Source organism: Lycium ferocissimum, chromosome 6, assembly GCF_029784015.1.
Source record: "Lycium ferocissimum isolate CSIRO_LF1 chromosome 6, AGI_CSIRO_Lferr_CH_V1, whole genome shotgun sequence".
Classification (NCBI taxonomy): domain Eukaryota; kingdom Viridiplantae; phylum Streptophyta; class Magnoliopsida; order Solanales; family Solanaceae; genus Lycium; species Lycium ferocissimum.
Window position 1 is genome coordinate 8,528,865 of NC_081347.1, and position 10,881 is coordinate 8,539,745.

At 39.2% G+C, this 10,881-nt stretch overlaps 1 protein-coding gene across 1 annotated transcript in view; it reads right to left on the reverse strand.

Moving 5' to 3' along the window:
- Positions 1-7,339, reverse strand: part of LOC132059202 (mitochondrial arginine transporter BAC2) — a 14,203-nt gene extending 6,864 nt beyond the window's left edge. Inside the window, exon 1 of the mRNA XM_059451749.1 lies at positions 7,181-7,339. The gene's annotated coding sequence lies outside the window, so the exon portion shown is untranslated. The remainder of the gene's footprint in view (positions 1-7,180) is intronic.
- Positions 7,340-10,881: the final 3,542 nt, after the last annotated feature.

Genomic DNA, 10,881 nt, shown 5'->3' on the forward strand with positions numbered 1-10,881 from the left:
AATCAGAGTTTACCGCTGTCTCATTTGAAAACTCTGCAGATTTTTGGGGACTTGCATCAGACACCTTGTCTACTGCAGTCACGTACTTGTGTCCATCAGTTAGACGATCGTTGGGTTTATGGATTTTGGAGGTTTGAAGATTTGATAATGAATTGAATGTGGAAGGGAAACCTCCTCTAGATCTTTGAGCAGACACTAATGTGGTGTAACACAGGTAGTCAGTACATGCTTAAAGAAGATCGGCCATTCTTGCCGAATCTTTTAAGGTTTGTTGTGGAAAGCGCATAAGCAACTTTTCCGTGAAATGTTTCCAATCATAGAATTGCTTGTTACGAAACGATTAGAAACCAAGTAAAAGCCACCATCAAGGTAAAAAGACGGAAAGAGGTAGCCAATCCTTCTGAGAACCCAAGGTAGGTAACGTCTTTGCTCGCCTAAAGAATCATCCAACCCACCGGGTCGCTTCCACCACCGAATCGATCCGATACCACCATTTTTATTGGAGTACTCACAATGAAAGCACCAATGTAACAAACCCAATAATGAGACCAACACAACTCAAACCCACATAAGCTTTTGATATATTTCACTAACTCGTTACTGGAATTACAAAGGAATTTACGAAGTGAAAGGGAAATCGCTAGGAACGAACATAGAAGGGAAAGAACACAGATAGAAGAAAGGGGATGAGAAGGAGAACTTAGAAAGGAGATGAGGAAATACAGAGTTTGCTCAACAAATCGCATAACTCCCGAATCACAACTGCTACCTCTTTTAATGGAACCGTTATCACGCCCACTACTCATTCTGGATCCCAAATTAACTGGGCACTATTGCTCGTTCTAGGCCCAATACGCCCCTTGTCGCCCAAATAACTATTTTGTGACCTTGGTATCCACATCGGGTTGGACTTGGTTCATAACAATACTCCCGTCCTCAATAAGAACCTTGTCCTCAAGGTTCGAGTCAAGAAATCCCACAACGAGGACAATGGTAAGCTAGATGTAGATATAGAAACTTCCAAAGGTGCAAAGGCCACTGCTTGGCAGGTCCACTTGGATATCAAGAAGAAACTAGTAGTCCCGTACGCGCTAACAATACCGGCGCACGTAATGTTGTTCACATAGCCTTCAAGAATGGTCAAGAATGATATATACTTTTTTCGTGCAAGAAGTACAATTATAATTGCATAATAGGCAGCAGCATTAACTTATCCAATTTGATGCAGCACCGCTACGCCAACTCCAACTAGCAGAGAACATGCATACTTCCTTTGGAGAAAATAAAGCATCTTAGCCTTGGAGAGTATTTGAAGGATTGGTATGTATTCTTTAACTGAAGTAGTTGCTGGTAATATATTGGCAGTGTTCCTCCTAAGATGTTGAAGACAAGGTGGGCATGATTTCCGGTGGTTAGCCTTAGTCAGCCATCTAGGAGAATCTCGTATAAAAAGTAGGCCGAAAAGTTGTACTATAAGTGATCCTCCACCACATATTATTAGTTGATTAACAATGTGAATGAGTCTCGGAGATGCTTAGGTGTTATTTCTGTTATATATGTTGGCACCATGAACGAAATATCCCGAATCCCATATCCCAGCAGCACACTCGCAATGTCAAACCACGAAATATTCCTGCCAAAAATAACTGAAAGCGATCCCGCATATCACTGCACCAATGGTCAATATGGACCCCAACATAACGTCCTCATTTACTAAGAGACCTAAATCATGTATTAGCCTAGTCCGAGCAGGTGAAAAGAAACCCACCAGTTGGTCTTGTGAAGTCTCTGTTAATTGTGTTGCAATTTGTGCCCGTATCTGTTCAAGAACGACATGGAGAGTGACAATCAACTCCTCTTCTTCCGGTGAGAACATTCGTGTTTTAATATCATGCCGTAAGTAATTTATCCATCTCAAACTGCAATTCTTTTCGCAGCATTGCGCAACAACTATTTTATTTTCAATTATTTCCCAATGTAGGAATTCATACACCATTGTCGATCGGGATCCCACACTTGAGTCATAGAGTTAACATATGCAATGAAGCAAAACTTGTCAAGTAGATCCCAATAACCGTAGTGTTAAACGTATTCCTGGATCCCATACACCAAGATTCGTAGCAGTTCATGAACCGCGACAACAAAGAAATGCGCACCGGGATTAAATGGAAATTGATTCGAAAAACGTTGATCAATGTAAGTGTTATCAATATGACTAGCTGATTTCGGGAGGAGTTCCTTGAAATCGTCCACAACTATAAGCGGTATGCCAACCACCCAAGCTACATTGTTTCGTGAATTTCCCTCATCCTCTTGTTTAGAATTCAACGGTGGATTTACTATCAGATTGTAACCAATTGAAACCACTAAGGACGTAATGGGTACGGAGTGCGAAAAAATACCAATAGTGTTGTCGAATGCCGCAACAATCACTTCGGTATGCAAGGTCTCAAAGGGATATTGGACTGAACTGTCAGTTTTGTGGGAGTTGTCCTCTATCAGCAATGTTTGAATTTTCCCCATTAGCTACACGAGCAAAAGGATTATCAACATCAAGGACTTGAAGAATCGATAAGGAATCAAATATGGGAAGAGGATGAAAGTTTGCGTTCGTTGGTGTAACAGAAAAATTGTCCACCAAAACTCCATATTCCAAATCAGAGTTTACCGCTGTCTCATTTGAAAGCTCCGCAGATTTTTGGGGATTTGCATCAAACACCTCGTCTACCGTAGTCGCATACTTGTGTAAATCAGTTGGTTGATTGTTGGGTTCATGAATTTCAGGGGTTTGAAGATTTGATAATGAATTGAATGTGGAAGGGAAAAATTCATTAGACCTTTGAGCAGACACTGGTGTGGTGTAATACACGTAGTCAACACATGCTCGTGAAGTATTTTCCATTCTCGTCGAAGCTATGAAGGTCTGTTGTGGAAATCGCATAAGCAATTTTTTCGTGAAATGCTTCCAATCGTAGAATTGCTTGTTGTGAAACAACCAATTGAACCAAGTAAGAGCTTCACCATCAAGATAAAAAGACGGAAGAGGAAGCCAATCCTATCGGAGAACCTGAGGTAGGTAACGTCTTTGCTCGCCCAAAGAATCCAACCCACTGGGTCGCTTCCACCACTGAATCGATCTGATACCACCATTTTTATTGGAGTACTCACAATGAAAGCACCAATGTAACAAACCCAATAATGAGACCAACACAACTCAAACCCACATAAGCTTTTGATATATTTCACTAACTCGTTACTGGAATTACAAAGGAATTTACGAAGTGAAAGGAAATCGCTAGGAACGAACATAGAAGGAAAGAACACGAGATAGAAGAAAGGGGATGAGAAGGAGAACTTAGAAAGGAGATGAGGAAATACGAGTTTGCTCAACAAATCGCATAACTCCCGAATCACAACTGCTACCTCTTTTAATGGAACCGTTATCACGCCCACTACTCATTCTGGATCCCAAATTAACTGGGCACTATTGCTCGTTCTAGGCCCAATACGCCTTGTCAGCCAAATAACTATTTTTGTGACCTTGGTATCCACATCGGGTTGGACTTGGTTCATAACAATACTCCCGTCCTCAATAAGAACCTTGTCCTCAAGGTTCGAGTCAAGAAATCCCACAACGAGGACAATGGTAAGCTAGATGTAGATATAGAAACTTCCAAAGGTGCAAAGGCCACTGCTTGGCAGGTCCACTTGGATATCAAGAAGAAACTAGTAGTCCCGTATGCGCTAACAATACCAGTGCACGTAATGTTGTTCACATAGCCTTCAAGAATGGTCAAGAATGATATATACTTTTTTCGTGCAAGAAGTACAATTATAATTGCATAATAGGCAGCAGCATTAACTTATCCAATTTGATGCAGCACCACTACGCCAACTCCAACTAGCAGAGAACATGCATACTTCCTTTGGAGAAAATAAAGCATCTTAGCCTTGGAGAGTATTTGAAGGATTGGTATGTATTCTTTAACTGAAGTAGTTGCTGGTAATATATTGGCAGTGTTCCTCCTAAGATGTTGAAGACAAGGTGGGCATGATTTCCGGTGGTTAGCCTTAGTCAGCCATCTAGGAGAATCTCGTATAAAAAGTAGGCCGAAAAGTTGTACTATAAGTGATCCTCCACCACATATTATTAGTTGATTAACAATGTGAATGAGTCTCGGAGATGCTTAGGTGTTATTTCTGTTATATATGTTGGCACCATGAACGAAATATCCCGAATCCCATATCCCAGCAGCACACTCGCAATGTCAAACCACGAAATATTCCTGCCAAAAATAACTGAAAGCGATCCCGCATATCACTGCACCAATGGTCAATATGGACCCCAACATAACGTCCTCATTTACTAAGAGACCTAAATCATGTATTAGCCTAGTCCGAGCAGGTGAAAAGAAACCCACCAGTTGGTCTTGTGAAGTCTCTGTTAATTGTGTTGCAATTTGTGCCCGTATCTGTTCAAGAACGACATGGAGAGTGACAATCAACTCCTCTTCTTCCGGTGAGAACATTCGTGTTTTAATATCATGCCGTAAGTAATTTATCCATCTCAAACTGCAATTCTTTTCGCAGCATTGCGCAACAACTATTTTATTTTCAATTATTTCCCAATGTAGGAATTCATACACCATTGTCGATCGGGATCCCACACTTGAGTCATAGAGTTAACATATGCAATGAAGCAAAACTTGTCAGTAGATCCCAATAACTGTAGTGTTAAACGTATTCCTGGATCCCATACACCAAGATTCGTAGCAGTTCATGAACCGCGACAACAAAGAAATGCGCACCAGGATTAAATGGAAATTGATTCGAAAAACGTTGATCAATGTAAGTGTTATCAATATGACTAGCTGATTTCGGGAGGAGTTCCTTGAAATCGTCCACAACTATAACTGGTATGCCAACCACCCAAGCTACATTGTTTCGTGAATTTCCCTCATCCTCTTGTTTAGAATTCAACGGTGGATTTACTATCAGATTGTAACCAATTGAAACCACTAAGGACGTAATGGGTACGGAGTGCGAAAAAATACCAATAGTGTTGTCGAATGCCGCAACAATCACTTCGGTATGCAAGGTCTCAAAGGGATATTGGACTGAACTGTCAGTTTTGTGGGAGTTGTCCTCTATCAGCAATGTTTGAATTTTCCCCCCCATTAGCTACACGAGCAAAAGGATTATCAACATCAAGGACTTGAAGAATCGATAAGGAATCAAATATGGGAAGAGGATGAAAGTTTGCGTTCGTTGGTGTAACAGAAAAATTGTCCACCAAAACTCCATATTCCAAATCAGAGTTTACCGCTGTCTCATTTGAAAGCTCCGCAGATTTTTGGGGATTTGCATCAAACACCTCGTCTACCGTAGTCGCATACTTGTGTAAATCAGTTGGTTGATTGTTGGGTTCATGAATTTCAGGGGTTTGAAGATTTGATAATGAACTGAATGTGGAAGGGAAACCTCCCTTAGATCTTTGAGCAGACACTAATGTGGTGTAACACAGGTAGTCAGTACATGCTCGTGAAGTATCGGCCATTCTTGCTGAATCTATGAAGGTTTGTTGTGGAAAGCGCATAAGCAACTTTTCCGTGAAATGCTTCCAATCATAGAATTGCTTGTTACGAAACAACCAATTGAACCAAGTAAAAGCTTCACCATCAAGGTAAAAAGACGGAAGAGGTAGCCAATCCTTCTCGGAGAACCCAAGGTAGGTAACGTACTGCTCGGCCCAAAGAATCCAACCCACTGGGTCGCTTCCACCACTGAATCGATCTGATACCACCATTTTTATTGGAGTACTCACAATGAAAGCACCAATGTAACAAACCCAATAATGAGACCAACACAACTCAAACCCACATAAGCTTTTGATATATTTCACTAACTCGTTACTGGAATTACAAAGGAATTTACGAAGTGAAAGGGAAATCGCTAGGAACGAACATAGAAGGGAAAGAACACAGATAGAAGAAAGGGGATGAGAAGGAGAACTTAGAAAGGAGATGAGGAAATACAGAGTTTGCTCAACAAATCGCATAACTCCCGAATCACAACTGCTATCCTCTTTTAATGGAACCGTTATCACGCCCACTACTCATTCTGGATCCCAAATTAACCGGGCCCTATTGCTCGCTCTCGGCCCAATACCTCTTGTCAGCCCAATAACTATTTCTGTGACCTTGGTACCCACATTGGGTTGGACTTGGTTCATAACAGGTAAGGTCTGCGTACACTCTACTCTCCCCAGACCCCACTTGTGGGATCACACTGGATATGTTGTTGTTGTTGATGTTAGCATAACTCAAAGGTACAAGATTCAACAAAGAAGCTAGACAGAATACCCTTTGTTGGTTCTCAATTTACTCTTTAACTATGATCAACGACCAGTAATGGTTTCATTTCTAATTAAATCCAAAATTTCTAGTCATAGCATGAAAATCATAAACCTGCAGTTTCATCATAATTCTAGTCTTTGTTAGTGTTTACTTTTCCTTATGACGAAAAGGACAGAAGCCAATGTCTAAGGCATAATACATAGATAGACACCTAAACTTTACCTTTACTGTCATTTGAACGCTCCAACTTACAAAATGATCATCTAGACACATCAACTCGTCTCCACTGTGCCAGTTGAACACTCCAACTTTACAAAATGATCATCTAGACACATCTAAAATTTATGTGCCACATCAGCATTGGGTGTCCACAATACACAGTAGGGACAAGTTGAGGTGTCTAGACGTGCATTCTCAAAGTTGGGGTGTTTACTTGGCAGTTGAAGCCAAGTTAAGGTGTCTATCTGTATTATGCCAATATGTAATGTGTTGAAACATTGTCTGATAACACAGATTACCAAATTTTACCGTTAACAAAAACAATATCTCAAAATCTGCCAATTCAAACATTTAACAAGCTGAATAAAATTTCCATAGCTCAAATACACCTTCCATCTAGCGCAAACTACAACTATGTATAACTTAAGGCAACGATTCATTCAAAAAGAAGAATTAAAAAAAAAAAAAAAAGGCAATGGTGAGACACACGTCTATTTGGATATTGAAAGGATAAACAAAATGCAAATAAAAAAGTAAAGGAGAAAAGAGTGTCAATATGCCATTGAAATCGCAAAAATTGTGATGGAGGAGAAGTTTAGGGTTACCGTTGATATGCCACTGAGAGAGCGCAGAAATGGAGAAAAGGAAGAGAAAGAAGAGAACAAAATAAAGGAACGAGGAGAATAGGGCTTTGTTCTTGTTAGTTGGGTATTGCTGGAATTAGAAAACCTTATAAGGGCTAAAAATGTAAAATTATTGATCAAGCAAAAGTAATATATTAACTTGTCCGAGTTGAAGCTCCGTATAGAAATTTTTATTGGGCGAAGGGTCAAATTTAAGTGGTTTATAGTAGGGGTGGGCGTTCGGTTGTTCGGTTCGGTTTTTTCAAAGTTCGGTTTTCGGTTTTTTAAAGTGGAAATCGAACACCGCCCGAATTGATTCGGTACGGTGTTTTGAAGTTTGGTTGATTGTTTCGGTTTTGGCTCGGTTTCGGTTTCTAATTCGGTTTTTTGGCATTCGTTAAGCAATAAATACTAAATGATTGATAAATTACAGCGAACAATGAGCTAGATTACCAGATTTACCGTTAACAAAAACACATCTCAAAAATCAAATAGCGGCAATGACGCCAATTCAGCAGCAAACATGACCCGCCAGAATGGTAGTGTTGAATAAAATGGGTTCCATGAAAGGGTAGCTCAAAACACGATTCCATCTATAGATAGCGTTTCAAGGTTCATCTTAACCGAAACTGATCACCGCGATGTTTAATTAGAAAATATAACCTATAACCGAGGATATAGTAAAGAATCAAAGCCCCGAGCTTCGTGTCTCAATTCAAAAAGAACCAATCCTCCCCAAAAATTCAATTTTGAGGAAAAAATGCATTGGAGACAAAAGCAGCCAGCTATAGATACAGTAAAACACATATCTTACACCTAATACATCCTTTCAAAGTGGATGCCAAGTATATAGTACTCCTTTATCTAAAGGATAAACAAAATGACGCAGCCAGCACCAGCACCAGCCAGCAGCAGCCGCCAGCAGCAGCAGCAGCAGCCAGCCAATCCAGAAATAAAATCAGTACCTTAAGTCCTTAACAGAGGAAACCAGTAAGGCAGTAACAACATGCAGCAAAACAGGGCACACGGTAAAAAACTAAAAACGAGCAACACAAATAACATAAGTTTAAAACAAGCAGCATCCAAACAACACAAATTTCTTAAAATCTAGCTCCAAATACAAAACATTAGCTGTCACGAACTAAGTCTTAAGAGAAGCACTGTGGAAGTTCGCTGGTTGATTATGGAAGAACAGAAGAAGAGCAGGCAGCAGCAGTGAGCAGAAGCAGTGAGGCGTGAAAGAGAGAAGAAGAGGTTTGATTTACAAAATAAGGAGTGGACTAGGGCTTGGATAATTAAATGGGCAATTCGCAGAATTGCCTTCTTTGGGGTGGTCTTTAAATTTTGCCCTACATATTTGAAATCTTTAAAATTTGCCCTTAGCTAACACCCATAGGTTCCCGAGTTCGAACCTACGCGTAGTCAAAATTTTAAAAAAAATTCGCAAGGCAAGTTTAAATTTGATCATATTTTTGTTAAGAAATTATCAAATGGGACCGTAATATTAGAGCGGACTTAGCTTGCCGGTCCGAGCTTTGATAATTCTTCCAAAGTTATAGTCCCGCATAAAAGTTTGCCCATTAAAAATATTGGGCATAACTTTGATCATAACTTTGTGAGAATCTTCTTTGCTTGCTTGGTTAGTCACCGTGTATCTTTCGTATCCGTTGAATGTTATAATCTTTCATACCACAAGCTCCTCTGGGTCTCTCATCAAAGGGTAGAACATATTGCACCGTGATCTACGTAGGTAATGCCGGTTTGATGTTTTTCAATGAGAAGTCAATGCAACATCTCCTTTGATGGAATTTATGGGATTGATTCACCTTCGGTATCTTTGTTATAGTAAAGGTTCATTACACTTTGAACGACATTGAGATGGACAACCTCGATGTGTAAACAACCGTGACTTTCCCATTTTATAACACAGTTATCTGGGACCCGCATATTTTTATGAATTATCAAAGTTATGCGGACCGACATACTTAATGGTGGGGCGTACTTGGCATAAGTATTCGGTCCGCATTGATAATTCCTTACCTTTGATAAAAGTTGCCCATTAAAAATATGCCCCCACCCATAACTTTGATCATAACTTTCTGAGGAACCAATGAGCTGCTTTGCTTCGTTAGTCGCATGTATCTTTCCTTTGAATGTTATAATCTTTCATACCAAAGCTCCTTCCGGGATCAAGTAGAACATATTACCGTGATCATCCGTGATGTTTTTAATGAGAAGTTGACATCTCTTGATGGAATTTATGGGATTGAGGCTTGTTATAGAAAGGTTCATCTCGCTTTCAACGACATTCAGATGCACAACCTCTTGATGTGTATAGCGGTGACTTTGGACAAACTCGAAAACCCCTTATAATTGCAAAGTGCCAAGATACTTTTGTTAAAATTACAAATTTTATTGTTGCTTTGTTTTATCTATGGACGACTTAGCGGGGTCCCAAGATAACTCCTTCACAAAGTTATCTATTTATTTATCGGCATAAACTTATTAAGGATTTACTAAACTTATGCGATGGGCATCTTATGCCTTATGGGCAAACTTTGCCTTGAAGCATATATATGTATTTTTTCAAAAATAAACCAAAGTTACATGGAAAAGTATTAGGCCGCAACCAAATGTCCATCCCGGATACAAATTTTTCTGGCTCAGTAGTTAGCAATTGTTGGTCGAAATTTGGCATTCGTTTCGCATCACTTTTTTCTATTTTCCGATAGACTTTAGGAAGAGATTGCACAACATATTTAAAAATAAAATGGCAAGAGACTTTTGTCGCTATCCCGCTAAAAATTGAAAGGGCCGTTTTTTTAATGTAATACAACTTATACAAGTTAGTGAGTAGAATTTTATATTTGAAATTTGAGTTTTTTTGGATGGAATAAAATAGACTTTTCAACCAAAAAAAAAAGTTTGCCTTATAAGGCAAGTTTTTTTGTATTTTTTGTCACTTATCGGATCCGGCTACTTTTAACTTTTTCTTAAAGATTGTATCGGATCCGGCATACACTCCCAATTTTTTTATTTTTTTTTTATGCAAAACCCCGAGGTCCCATGTATTCGCTCATCTTTCAAGCAAAGGGCACAAATATGAAGGGCAAAATTTAAAGACCACAAATTTGAGGGGCAAAATTTAAAGACCACCCCAAACGAAGGGCAATCCCGTGCAAAAATGTAATTAAATTAATTACTAGTGAAATGGATTTGGGCTTGGGTTATGGCCATAGAAGTGGACTGAGAAGTGAGAAGATATCTGTGAAGTGTCCAATTTGTGATTCATGGACTGAAATTTTAATATATATTGGTATAAAATATTAATATTAAAATTTCGGTTAAAGAAAACTAAGAATATTCAAAAGAACACCGAACCGAACAGTCTATTTAAAACACCGAACCGAACCGAAACACCGAAAAAACCGAAAACCGCAAAAAATTCATTCGGTTTTAGTTTAAGCGTATTTAACCCTAGTTTATCTTTTATATTTAGTCTTTAAAAGTTTATAGATACAGATATATTTGTCCTTTTATGAATGAAAGTATGACTTAAACCCACAACACAAAAAAATTAGACACTGAAAGGAGTTCTTACCTTTGAAGATGCTGCAGTTCTTACCTTTGAAGATGGTTTGCTTCTTAAAGGAGCTCCGACGCAACCTTTATGCTCTCCAACC